The sequence below is a fragment of the Xenopus tropicalis genome, chromosome 4, assembly GCF_000004195.4.
Source record: "Xenopus tropicalis strain Nigerian chromosome 4, UCB_Xtro_10.0, whole genome shotgun sequence".
NCBI classification, from domain to species: Eukaryota; Metazoa; Chordata; class Amphibia; order Anura; family Pipidae; genus Xenopus; species Xenopus tropicalis.
This window is the reverse complement of record NC_030680.2, coordinates 132401215-132416130: the sequence shown is the minus strand read 5'-3', so window position 1 is coordinate 132416130 and position 14916 is coordinate 132401215. Positions and strand designations below refer to the sequence as shown.

Here is a 14916-nt window from a genome sequence, read left to right as displayed (position 1 = left end):
TGCTCTTTTTAAAAATGGATGCAATTGCAGGATTCTGCTGAAGGAGCTCTATTAACTGCTGCTTTTTCAAAAAGAATATGTTTTTCCATGACATTATTCCTTTAAGAAATGCTGACTTATGACACCATTTTCAGTTGTCAAGCCCACAGCACATGGTATAGCCATCAAAGAGTAGAGCAGAGTCATGCTACAATATTACCGTTGAAAACATCCATCTGCTTCCATGTTAAAGACCTCTTGGGTCCAAAGTCCACTCCAACAAAGTAATATGTAAAACTCTGTTTTACAATGTGCAGAAAGTGTAGGGTTCACCTAAGCAAGGGAGCTGGTACCCCCCAAAATGTTGTGCATGCAATGCACCTTCTACACCAGGGGCCCCCAAACTTATATACGCAAGACACATTCAATTGGAAAAACTGTAGCAACAGAAGCATGAAAAAAGTTCCTGGGGGTGCCAAATAAGGGCTGTGATTGGCTATTTGGTATCCCTCCTATATAAGGCTCTGTTTGGCAGTAAATCGGTTTTTATGCAACCAAAACTTGCCTCCAAGTCAGTAATTCAAAACTAAGCACATGCTTTGAGGCCACTGGGAGCAACATCCAAGGGGTTGGTGAGTGACATGAGCCACTGGTTGGAGATCACTATTCTACACCATGTAATTTTAGTTTCATTTTTACTTCTCAGTAGCCAGACTTTGGTTTGTTCCAATCCCTTTGTAAAATAGTTAGCGTTAAACTACAACCTCCAGAACCCCACTACAGCCCTGACTGTCAGGGATGCTGGGAGTACCTCATCTGGAGGGCCTGAGGTTATGTATCTATGATAAAGCAGAATCAGAATGGCAGTGTAAAATAATTAATTTCATTTTATGGTTTTGTTTGAAACAGTTTTTGTGTAAGATCTTACTTCAGATATTATCTGGCTTAGAATTCTGGGAGATGTAGTCCCCAGCAGTTGGATAAGCCTGAGTTGGCATGCCCAGCAGTAGTGCAAGGGAAAGGTCCCTTCTAGTCACTGGCACATTTCTGTAGATGCTGAGCCTGGGTGTCGGGGCACACAGTGATGGATGAAGTCATGCTGAATGCTCTGACTAATGCCATGCTGAACACGCTCCCTGCTAAATAATGGCCTGTTTATGGCCCTCGCAAGCTCATGTTCTTCTGGCTTCCGTTTTGGACGAGGATTGTAATGCTGGCTTGGAACTTTGTGTTTCTGATTGCATTGATGTGCATTCCTATGTTAATTAACCCCTTTTGGTTACAACGTCATTACACGAGTTGCACTAAAGGCAAAAAGGCCCCACTGAGTGCAATAAGATACGCTGTAGCATGTGCCTAATAATCTGGTTATGCTTAGATATCAATAATATTGATACTTATTGATCTGGATATACTCAAAGCACTCTGTTAAAGAGCAGTAACGCTTAAATGGCCTGTAAAGCCAACAAGGCATTTTGTTGCGCAATGACTGTAGCAATATTACGAGACCACAGCTGCCCTTGCCGGTTGTAAATCCACCCTTTAATTCTGTAGTCCATAAATGACATGTGACTACTCCATTCTTTTTGGCCTAATTCTCCATTTTTTAAAAACCTTATTTACTATAGTAGTTCTGTCCATGCCATGGGTCAGTTAAGAGCTAATTAACAAGTTTGGGGGCTGGTTTATTATAAAGCAAAGCTGTAATAGTAATTCAAACAGATGTAGGAAGATCTTGGCTATACCTGGGCCTATAAAACATTTGGAGGTCCACATATGGCCCTTAGGCCAGGGGATAATGGCGTTGGGCTGATGGCGCTAAATGGAGTGGATAGCGGCGTAGAAGCGCAATAGTATGAATTTCCACCCAAATATCTGCTCTGTGTAGCTCTGGACAACCTGACCCTTTCAAAACACCCATGGAGACAAATGGATGGTCCGATCCACTTCACGTGCCTCTACCCTTAAGTCCTTTAGTTGGACAGTGTTATATTAAAATGCTTTAGTGGTTTGGCAGTTAGGCATTCTAAATCTCAGCTCTATGTCTGAATCAGATTATTAGAGCAGTCTAATAATGTTAATGTAGGTTGAAGAACTTACAATCAAAACATCAAACATTTTTATATGTATGCTATGGATTGGTCAGAATGAAAAAATAAGAGCAAAATATTTATTTTCATTTAAATGTATCACCATCTAGCTTTGAATGCACAAGTGTAGTAGAGGACCATGGGAAATTACCCATTCCAGTATTTTCATGAGGCTACTGTGGATTCTGTGGGAAGGTAGTAAGTACAGAGCACCCTTGCAGCCTGCGCCTGACGGCATTACATAACTGGCACACAAGGTAAGGGATGGGTAGGGGGCAGGGTAATGTCTACATGCCTTCCCCTACACTTTCTGTATGAACAATGCAGGCAGGGCTGTATTCATGGCACACACTCAGTTCTCTGTGCTTCATTTGGAGAGACAGAAAAGTGCAGAGCACAAAGTGCAAAAAACATAGCAGTTTGTGCCTGTTTTATACCCCCTGGCCTGCACTTTGTAGATGGTGCTTTTTGTTCCAGGACTGGAGGGGTTGCTGTTTTAAGAATTAAGGGCTGCCTCCTGAGATCATAGAATTCACAGTGCACACAAACAAGCCAAGGCACACATACATGCTAGGCCCCATCAGCCAATTAATGGACAGAGTTCTGCCTTTTGCTCCCACACTACTTCCTGTTACAGTTAGAGCTGCATTATTTCCTGTCAGCTGATCTCTGAGGGAGCACCCAGCCCATCACTAAATGGTGGATCAAGGGGAAAAATGTAAAAGGGAAATATTGATATCTATATATTTTAGTTTGGGGATATTCTTTAATAGGTCACTTAACAGAATATAAACTATCTGTTGTATTCATTCTGGGGGTAAAGTTTTCCTTTAAGACGGCATAGTGTGGCGGCCTTGGCTTAGAGTGGCCCTGGGTGTGCCTCCCGCCCCACGTCAGTCTCCTGCAGTTCATTGCCAGGTTATCTCTGGGGAGGAAAGCGTTCCCTGTTTACAGGAAATGCTGCACAAGGAGCTCCGGCGCGGTGGGAAAGGCGTGTGCGCTAACAAGGACACTGATTACTAGTAACACTTTCAGAGCCAGAAGTTCAGAAGTGACCAGTGCAGGCAATCAAGGGGTTACTAAAAATGAATGAGGTAGTTAGTCTCTACTATGTCCATGCAAGGTCAAGTCATAAAAGAGGGGGCCCAGGGCAATACAGAACAGAAAGGTTAGGCACTCAACTACTGAAATCATGACTGTCCATGCTGTAAGTGAGCTACAACTCTCAGTAGTAGTATGGGTCCCCAACACCACAGGGGCCTTGCTTTTTATTTGTTATATGAGATGTCCAACCTGCAACCATCCAGCTACAGTTGAATTTTCATTCCAGCCTGCTGGTTTGACATCCATGACTTATGTAAACTCCCCGTGGAATATGGATCCAGCCTTCCAGAAAGAAGTCCTTTCTTACTCCAGCCCTGACGCTGTTTGTCTCTGTGCCAGGAGAAGGCAAAATTTACCTCTGTATATTATTTAGATATGAAGGTTTGGATAAATAATCCGAAAGATGGACTAAAGTCAAAGAGAAGAGATGTAAGGTTAGGTGGAACTCACCAAAAAGCACTTGGAGGTCCAGGTGCACATGCCCTACACCTTTCAGCATACAGAACTGATGTTCTCAAGAAATTTAAAGTATAGGCAGGCACCATGGAACATGTGACCCCTGCAGAAAATGAATTTGGAATTCCATGTCATATAAAGGATCATTAAGTGGCCATGTTAGACATGTGATGCAGAACACATCAAACTTCTGGTAAGTTGTAATGTAAGCGCATTTGCCCTGGTTCAGTAAACATTATTATAAAATGAGATATTGCTATTTAACTGCAAATATTAATAAAAGCTATCTCATGAGAGGTTGCTCCGGGCTACTGGGGCTAGGGGAAGTTAAAATGTGATGGCCCATTGATGCAGATTTTTCCATGCAATTGTAAGGTGCTAAGGGTATATATATATATATATGGCAGGTTTTTTATCTTTAAAAAATACAGAAATGTGTGTGAGTTTTAGGGAGTTGTATCTTGAGACTGTGCTAAAGATGTCTTTAAGGGAGATATAGGCTGTTAATACTTTACTTACTGGAGTAAGTGGAAACACTGTGAGTGTAGCAGAATGTAACAGTGAATGTACCTTGACACTACATGACAAATAATTGCATTGTGACACTATGTGATGGGAATTCTTTGGGGATTCTACAAGATAAAGTCTTGTATCTTGATGTTCCTATTATGATGCCAGTAGCGCGTGTCCCACTCGCTCTGTGAAGGTGAACGAGAGGTTTGGGTTCCTGATGACTTTGCATTTGCAAGATGGCTCTCTGACACTTTTTTTAATTATAGAGGGAACGTCCTTGATATCTGAGAATTATTGCAGAATAAGCTTAACACTGTGTGTGTTCTTTCTATAAGGAAGAAGTAAACCTATAAGGAAGGGGTAAGGAGGTATCATTAGCATTAAGGAATAGCAGTTATAATTAACTGGAATGGTTGTATTTGGGATATGTGTGCCCTTGTCTGTGCAGGAGATCTACGGTGAGCATAGACTCCTGATTCTTTCTTCTAGGAAGCGTGGGCATGTAGGTAAACTGGGGGAATGGATAAGACTTTGGGGTCAGGACAGGAACCGTTATATAGGGAATACAATACCCCCAATTGTAAAAGTTATATGACCATAGAAAGGCATGAGGTTAAAGGCTTTCATACAGGTCATGATTTTGAATATCCTCATATTTTATAATATCTATATTATACCAAGTGCCAGTGAGCCATGTGACACAAATGACATCACTAAGCACCGATTATAGCTGATAACATCACTAAGCATTGTTTATAGGGACATAATTTACAGGATATTCATGGTTCTTGTGTATTATAAAATATATTATTTGTTGAGTATTTTGCATGCTGCATATATGTGTAATGTGCAGACCTCTTCTGCCTACTCCTGGGGATAGGCTGTGTGGCTATTAGAGGAGCAGTGAGAAGTGCGGTGGGATTTCTGGTTCTGGCTAATTATCTCTCATCGCACCCCTGGCTACAGTGGTTGGAGGGGAGGGACAGACAGGGATCAAGAGCAGGAAGGGGGTTGTTTAAAGTTAATACACCCCCTGTAGCAGTGTTGGGCCAAGTAGTATTTGCAGTACAACTTGGCCCAGCTCTGCAATTGCATCTCCCTAGTCTGTTTGGATAAATTGGGCACAAGTATGCATATTGATAATGGGAAACCCTTGAGCTACCTCCGGCCTAAACACCCTAAATGTGCTGGTAATTCCAGGGTATTCATAGGTGGTTGGGTCATCAGACACAATAGACTTGTACCAGAAAATCACTCGCAAATGGCTTTTTAACAGTGCACACTTGAAACAATGCTCTCACTGTACAATTCAACTAGTCAAAGCAATGGATATTGGTTATGTGTATAATTGTACATTACAATGACAACCCTTTCATTACACTGACAACCCCAGTACATCATACAGTAGGAACAATGGTACTAGCAACCCCTGATTATTATATAGTGAGGGTAATGGTTACTGGCATCCCCAGAACATTATACAATAAAGGCAGTGGAAACTGGCATCTCCAGAACATTTTACAATGGGAGTAATGGGTACTGGCATCTCCAGAACATTATACCATGAGGGAAATTGGTACTGGCATTCCCAGAATGTTATGGAGTGAGTGCAGTGGGTACTGGCATTCCCAGAACATTATACCATGAGGGAAATGGGTACTGGCATTCCTAGAATGTTATAGAGTGAGTGCAGTGGGTACTGGCATTCCCAGAACATTATACCATGAGGGAAATGGGTACTGGCATTCCTAGAATGTTATAGAGTGAGTGCAGTGGGTACTGGCATCTCCAGAACATTATACCATGAGGGAAATGGGTACTGGCATTCCTAGAATGTTATAGAGTGAGTGCAGTGGGTACTGGCATTCCCAGAACATTATACCATGAGGGAAATGGGTACTGGCATTCCTAGAATGTTATAGAGTTAGTGCAGTGGGTACTGGCATTCCCAGAACATTATACCATGAGGGAAATGGGTACTGGCATTCCTAGAATGTTATAGAGTGAGTGCAGTGGGTACTGGCATTCCCAGAACATTATACCATGAGGGAAATGGGTACTGGCATTCCTAGAATGTTATAGAGTTAGTGCAGTGGGTACTGGCATTCCCAGAACATTATACCATGAGGGAAATGGGTACTGGCATTCCTAGAATGTTATAGAGTGAGTGCAGTGGGTACTGGCATTCCCAGAACATTATACCATGAGGGAAATGGGTACTGGAATTCCTAGAACGTTATAGAGTGAGTGCAGTGGGTACTGGCATTCCCAGAACATTATACCATGAGGGAAATGGGTACTGGAATTCCTAGAACGTTATAGAGTGAGTGCAGTGGGTACTGGCATTCCCAGAACATTATACCATGAGGGAAATGGGTACTGGCATTCCCAGAATGTTATGGAGTGAGTGCAGTGTGTACTGGCATTCCCAGAACATTATACCATGAGGGAAATGGGTACTGGCATTCCCAGAATGTTATGGAGTGAGTGCAGTGGGTACTGGCATTCCCAGAACATTATACCATGAGGGAAATGGGTACTGGCATTCCTAGAATGTTATAGAGTGAGTGCAGTGGGTACTGGCATTCCCAGAACATTATACCATGAGGGAAATGGGTACTGGAATTCCTAGAACGTTATAGAGTGAGTGCAGTGGGTACTGGCATTCCCAGAACATTATACCATGAGGGAAATGGGTACTGGCATTCCCAGAATGTTATGGAGTGAGTGCAGTGGGTACTGGCATTCCCAGAACATTATACCATGAGGGAAATGGGTACTGGCATTCCTAGAATGTTATAGAGTGAGTGCAGTGGGTACTGGCATTCCCAGAACATTATACCATGAGGGAAATGGGTACTGGAATTCCTAGAATGTTATAGAGTGAGTGCAGTGGGTACTGGCATTCCCAGAACATTATACCATGAGGGAAATGGGTACTGGCATTCCTAGAATGTTATAGAGTGAGTGCAGTGGGTACTGGCATTCCCAGAACATTATACCATGAGGGAAATGGGTACTGGCATTTCTAGAACGTTATAGAGTGAGTGCAGTGGGTACTGGCATTCCCAGAACATTATACCATGAGGGAAATGGGTACTGGCATTCCTAGAACGTTATAGAGTGAGTGCAGTGGGTACTGGCATTCCCAGAACATTATACCATGAGGGAAATTGGTACTGGCATTCCCAGAATGTTATAGAGTGAGTGCAGTGGGTACTGGCATTCCCAGAATGTTATAGAGTGAGTGCAGTGGGTACTGGCATTCCCAGAACATTATACCATGAGGGAAATGGGTACTGGCATTCCCAGAATGTTATGGAGTGAGTGCAGTGGGTACTGGCATTCCCAGAACATTATACCATGAGGGAAATGGGTACTGGCATTCCCAGAATGTTATGGAGTGAGTGCAGTGGGTACTGGCATTCCCAGAACATTATACCATGAGGGAAATGGGTACTGGCATTCCTAGAATGTTATAGAGTGAGTGCAGTGGGTACTGGCATTCCCAGAACATTATACCATGATGGAAATGGGTACTGGAATTCCTAGAACGTTATAGAGTGAGTGCAGTGGGTACTGGCATTCCCAGAACATTATACCATGAGGGAAATGGGTACTGGCATTCCTATAACATTATAGAGTGAGTGCAGTGGGTACTGGCATTCCCAGAACATTATACCATGAGGGAAATGGGTACTGGCATTCCTAGAACGTTATAGAGTGAGTGCAGTGGGTACTGGCATTCCCAGAACATTATACCATGAGGGAAATGGGTACTGGCATTCCTAGAATGTTATAGAGTGAGTGCAGTGGGTACTGGCATTCCCAGAACATTATACCATGAGGGAAATGGGTACTGGCATTCCTAGAATGTTATAGAGTGAATGCAGTGGGTACTGGCAATCCCAGAACATTATACCATGAGGGAAATGGGTACTGGCATTCCTAGAACGTTATAGAGTGAGTGCAGTGTGTACTGGCATTTCTAGAAAATTATGCAGGGGGGGCAATGGATACTGGCATCTCTAAAAATTATACAGTAGGATCAATCTACATTGGAAATTACAGACCTAATTAAATAAAACTTGCGAGTACTGGAATCTGCCTTACACAATGAGAGCGTTTCTCCCCCCCCCCCCCCCCCAACTCATCTGAAACAGTTCTGGTTTTTAACTGCCCTAAAATTGTAATTAATCCTATGGCCCCTGAATGCAATGGATACCTTTTGCCATCAGCATTTGCTGTTTTATACCAGTAAGTATAGTAGTATATACAGACAGGGGAATGAGCTGCCCGGGGCAAAATGATTTATGGAGATGGGTAACACAAAAGGACAAAGTGAAGGTGAAAAAGAAGAGAATATATTAGAAGAGTTACTCTGTCTGCACAGATTTAATGTCACCTACAGAAGTAGTTATGATAGCAGCAGATATGACATTATATATCTCCTTTTTTCCTTTCCATGTAGTATTGCTGGACATCATTTGCTTTATATAATATAGGAAAGACCTAATTTGGGCTCTTTTAGTAATTGCTACGTGCTACCCATGGAAATCCATGCAAACACTGGGCAAACACTGGAAAAACAGACACACTCCTCACTGCTAATGAACCCCAGGACCTAGTTATCGGTAGTAATACTAAGCCCTGTACCACCATGCTGCCTATCACATTGATTATTGGGCTGAAGATGTCTGTCTCAGTGATTGCTGGGCTCAAGGTTTCTGTCTCACTGCAATTGTTTCTCACTGATTACTTGGTTTATGTTGGTTATCTTACGGTTTGCTGGCCTCTTTCCCATGGGGATTGTGCTGCCTATCACAGGGATTCCTGAGTTGGCCAATTTGGTGATAACTGACGTCGCACTGTACCTATCTCATTGGTTTGTGTTGGCTAATTACTGTACTCTTTCTAGTTATCTCTGTGATTGCCAGGCTTGTATGCTGGTTTCCAGTAGTTACTGCTTTTGTGCATGCTCAATCTAGTCAGTGATCACTAGACTTGTGTGGCTATGCCTATCAGAATGATTACAAATGATTGACAAGTGATAACCAAGTTTGTGTGATTGTTGAGTTCATACCTGTTTCAATGATTACTAGGATCATGTTGGCTATCTCAGTGATCAGTGATCACTGGGCCCTTTCTGTCTATTTATGTGATTGCCAGGTTTGTGCACTCGTTTTCCGTGGCTCCTGGCTCACGTGCAGGCTCACTGTAGTAATTGCCAGGCATTGTGCGCTAACTGGCTCTCTCAGTAATTGCCAAGCTCCCTCCAGCCCTGAAGCTACAATCTGCTCTCACTCATCCGTATCATTAGTACAAGCAAGAGAATTAGCCAGGGATTAAACTGTCTGTAGAGATCTCTGGCTCTCGGCTCCAATTTCCCTTTAGTGTATTATTGGCTGAAACTTTGTTGCTGGCTTTGAGTTTTACTTAGCATTTCACTTGGTTAATGGGCATTAACCCAATGACTGCTCTAAGCATACAGTTAGCTCATCTTACTGACTCAAGACCAGTCCCCTATTCATATATATATATACACACAGACATTTCATTTCTTCCAATGTACATATCCTGGTATATATGCTTTTCACCTCAGACTTCACAGATATAAAAGCACTTATTTTCTTGTATTACACAGACATACATAGCACCTACCTCATATCCATCTAAAGCCCCATATTCTTCTTATGTACAAACATATGAGCAGGTATCATCTGTATACAGGAAAGAGAACATAACCCTTCACCTTCTCCTTCTTTTTTTGTAATACCTGGGCATTACCCACCTCTATCCAATGTGCAGAGATGAGACTACTTACCTCCTACTTAGGTACTCGTGATACGCTAGTATTCAAAATGCTCAATGCATCATAAAGCATGTATTCACTTTGGACTTTCAAGCAAAAATCGCATTTTTGTATGTGTTACTAATCCCTGTTACTAATGGGGGTATAACACTGGCACTGCCCTAGCCATCATGGACAGCATTTTAAAAGACTGCATATAAACCCAGCCCAAGACAACACCCTGGCACAGGAGAGCCTGGCTGCGCTTAAGCACAGGTCTGAGGGGGCTATGGTATAATGCCAACTGGGCAAACATATGATCGAGTCTGGGTATAATTATTCACAGGTGTCCTCTAGCTGTGCCCTTTATATGTGTCTGCCAAACTCTACCCTGGGCCCCAGCACAAGTCACTGTTTCAATAGACATATAAACATCAACCCAGGCATTACTAATGCATGTACTTCCTCATAGCCCTGGCACAGGTACCAGGGACATGCCTCTCACCCACCCACACCTGTATTACTGCATCTTCAGTAGCTGGGATTGTTTCTTCTTTGTGTATTTTCCCAAACATTTTGCTGTCCAAGGTGCTGAATGGCCAGACACTAAGCATCAGCATAGAGGGGAGTGCAAGGGCCATTTAAATATTGGGCCACTTGACAGGGGTATCAGTAATCTGTATAATCATTTGCAGAAGAAGAGCACAGCTTAATGTATAGAGCATACAAATTGAACAGTGTTTTGTGTTGCACTCACCTTTTGTCTCTATGCCTACCACAGCCACCAGTTAATGCTTTAGACCAGGGTTCCCCAACCTTTCTTTCTTGTGAGCCACAGTCAAATGTAACAAGACTTGAAGAGCAACACAAGCACCATAAAAGTTCATGGAGGAGCCAAATAAGGGCTAAGATTGGCTATTAGGCAGCCTCTATGCACACTATAAGCTTACAGGAGGCTTTATTTGGTAGTAAATCTTGTTTGTATTCAACCAAAGTTTGCCACCAAGTCAGGAATTCAAAAACCACTGCTTGGGTATCACTGCTTAAGACTGTGAAAGTCCTAATGCTTGATTCCTCATGTGTAAACATTCTGCTGCTCTGATTAGCTATGAGTTGGTTTGACCTCCATAAATATTTCACTGGGTTGGTTATACCTCCATGAATATTCCAGTGGGTTGGTTCTTGCTCTGTAACCATTGTAACGCACTGTTTGGCTATAGATTGATTCTAGCCCTGTTCCAGCAAGGACAAACAACGTTTAATGCTATGCTCAGGTGTATAGCCACAAATATACAGCACAAGGGTGGTAGTAATCGAGACCACAACGAGAGAATAATAATGTAGTAATGATGCGCATCCATTCTGACATGTAGCACAAGCCATAAGGCACATGCCAGGTGTCAATAAAAGTAAAAAAGGAAGGTTTGGATTCAGCCAATTCATTTCTCTTTGTTGGACTCACTTCTGGCTCTGTCCGTATAATAATGGTTTCAGCTAGCCATGAAATCTCTGCTTGTTCTGGCAGGTTGATAAACAAACAGGCTTTTCCTAATTTGTTCGTCTAATTGGTAAACTAAATCAGGCTGAGCCAATAATTTAGTCTGGTTGTATGGGGACCTCTGCAAATCAGTTGGCTTCTAACCAATATGGTTCTTGGCCAATAGTATTTTATGCTTGTCCAGTTGATATCTAAATGAGTATAGTCTTGGTCTAGATAGGTACTTACAGCCAGGGCTATTTTAATAAATGGGCAAAAGAGGAATTTGCCCTGTGCTTACCAAGATAGGGGGCCCTCTAGCACACTTTTCATCTGGAATAACTTTTACATAAGCACCTGGTAGAGATGGCAGGTCCCTCATTTAATCAACTGGAGCTATATAGTATGGTTATTGTGATTTTGCTGCCTTATTTCCTGTGGCATCACAATTTTGTTATTTTTCTGCTCCCAGGGATGTTGGCCCATAGTAGCACACCTGGGGATCATGTCTACTTCAGTAAGCTCAGACCAGTCCCTCACTGTCTGCCTTATTGTATTGAACTTCATGTGCTTAAGAGATATTCTATCACAAATTTATTGGGGCAATGGGGGCCACCAGTGAATTTTGCCCAGGGCCCGTTGGCACCTTAAAGCAGCCCTGCCTACAGCCTTAGGGATAGATTAGGGATGCACCGAATCCTCGCTTCGGTTTGGGAGTCGGCCGAATCTGGGCTTTTTTTTAAGGATTCAGTTTCAGACGGATCCGTGGTCCGGAAAGGGTTAAATTGTCAGGTGAAATACATTTTTAACACATGTTAATTAGGATTTGGTTCAGAATTCAGCCGAATCCTTCTGTGTGGGTTTGTAGGTTCGGCCTAACCCAAAAAAGTTGGTTCGGTGCATCCCAAAAAAACTGCAGTAAAACCTCAATTTTACATCCCCTGTTTTTAAGTTTTCCTGCATTTTACAGCATTGTTTTGTGGTCCAACTAATATATAACACATAATAAACTTCCCTGATTTTACATTATCCAAGATTTTGCACCATTTTTTTCTGGTCCCCAGAAAAAAGTAAAATGAGGCTAAATAGTGGGGGAATTCTTGTGCATTCCTAGCAAAACATCCCACTCGCTGTCCATCTTTTCCCAATGTCATCTGAAACATGAACCTCCCAACATCAGAAAACTCATTTCATCTCAATAGAGTGACAAGAAGCTGTGTCCAAATACAGAAATCGGAGTTATCCCTCTAGACATGGAACCTGTACTTCTCATCTAATAAAGGAATATGAAAGATATATATCAGTTGGCATCTCATGACACAGACACATCTCAGGACAAGCCATTCAATATACCAACAATCAACCCCCCCACCCATAAAGCAAGACACACACACCTACCTTGTTTTAATCTTTTCAAAACTCCTGTTCTAAATGAGTCTAGGCCCCGGGGAAGCAATATTTTCTATCGCTCGGTAATAGAATTATGGATTGCAACCCACGGCAGCAATATTCTCACACCGCGTGAATGCCTTCTGTGAATCATTACTATTTATAGTAATTACTTGGATGACAGACAGCAACATCCCTACAAAATTATTATCTACCCTTGTATGGGTGGGATGTGTGTGGCACTGTTTTGAAAGGACCTGCCGGTTTAATTGTGTCACGGCATGAAGCAGCTGCAACTGTTCCCAGTGCACCAGGGGCTCTTGCCGCAAATCTTTCTTGCATGTCTGAATGAAGTCCGTGTATCAAATATCTTCACGTAAAAGATGAGCATCATATGGAAAGTGAAACCTTTTTTGGTCTCTGAGCCAAAGTACACACTGGATGCATGTATAAAAATTGGCCTCTTTTGAATGCATGTTTCACACAATCCCTCTAATTGGCCGCCAGAATCTCAGCCTCATTTGTCATGCTCTGGCACAATGCTAATTCCTGCCACTGTTTTTTTCTCGTGAACATGTGAATAACCTGTCTTGCTGAAATATGCCTTGGAATTTTAACTTAGTAATAATATGACATGTTATGAATCAGTCATCATACACCAACCATATGGGTGCTGCCTTACCTAGGAACCTGCCATGTCTAGCTTTAAACCTATGTCAATAATATGGTCTTTGGGGAAGCAGACTGTTCTTATGCCTAGGGCTTTATCAGTGCTAAGGAGTCCCAACAGTGCTAAGTCTAGTCACATCAGCAGAAGAAATGTGGATAATATGTGTTTGTCTTGCTACTGGTTTATCAGTAAAGGTGGCCATACTTGGGCAGATTTAAGCTGCCAATTTGGGCCATTCAGACTGATTTGTTAGCTAATCTGCCTTTGTATAGGGCCCTCTGATGAGCCTACCCGGCCAGATGTGGATGGCTCATTGGTCAAATGATCAGATTAGCCCAATATCACCCAACACATGTGGGCATATCAGGTGAAAGACTCACTCGTTTGGCAGCCTCATCAAACAAGTGGATCTTATAGTGTATGGTCAGCTTAAGACTGCATAGACAGTGGGGGCTAGCAAATAATTTCCCAGCCCAAACTGGAATGCAGTTTCTACTCTTTGCACCCTGATCTTGCTTTGTTCTGCCTCGACCACATGAAATTTCACCTTACCTGATCCCAGCCTTAGTCTAAACTAGACCATGGGAGGCCATGGAGCAGTGGCTTGGGAAACTCAGACTGAAGGCCAGTTAGGGTAAGAATTGCGATAAATATCTATTTGCTCTGCTAGATACACCAGCAAATCTAGTTTGATGCTTAATAAATGTGAAATTTGGAGTGAAAAAGTAAAATGTTTCTATATCTGTACTCTTGTTATGAGATAAGGGGCCCTGGACCACCAAGAGGGTTTTAAACCAAAAAAGTCTGACAACCCAACCAAAGCAGAAGTGCACCCTGTCCCCCCAGTCTAAACAAGTATGGTTGGTATCCATACTTGTGTAGACTGGGGGGTCAGTTATTTAATTATCACTAGTAGCCAGCCATTGGCCAGTTATAATCCTTTTGTGACACAAATGTCAAAAGAAGGATCTGTGCCATTACTAACAATTGAGGTGCACCAAAATTATCCAGTGGTTTGTTTGTTTGGCCTTTAGATCAGCCAGTGTGTATCTAGCTTTAATCAGTGTTACTGGGTCACTAAAGGCCTGCTCTCTATCAGGTATGTCTTTAACTCCCAACTTTCTACTGCCCTTGATGCCTGGGTAGAGGGCACTTAAGTGATTTAGCTCTTGTCTTCTCTTCTTTTGCTGCATCCCGTTTCTTTTTCCTCCCTTTGAAATATTCAGCCCCCCCCCCAACACTGATTATTTCTCCTTGAGATGAACCTCTCTTTGTCTTACACTGTGTATTCATCCTTCCATCTGCCTTTGTCTTGTCCCAGGGGGAATTGGACTGGATGTTTAACTTGTCTTAGCTGTGTGTCTGAGGAGTGTGCCGTGCCTTTTATTTGTCATTGTTCCGTATTCTGTTCGATTTTTGGTTACTGTAAAGAAAAATGATAAATATA

The 14916-nt window shown here is 42.5% G+C and overlaps 1 protein-coding gene across 2 annotated transcripts in view; it reads left to right on the top strand.

Annotated features, from left to right (window-relative positions):
• Positions 1 to 14916, top strand: part of fgd5 (FYVE, RhoGEF and PH domain containing 5) — a 108578-nt gene that overhangs the window by 17736 nt on the left and 75926 nt on the right. The gene's annotated exons all lie outside the window — the stretch shown is intronic.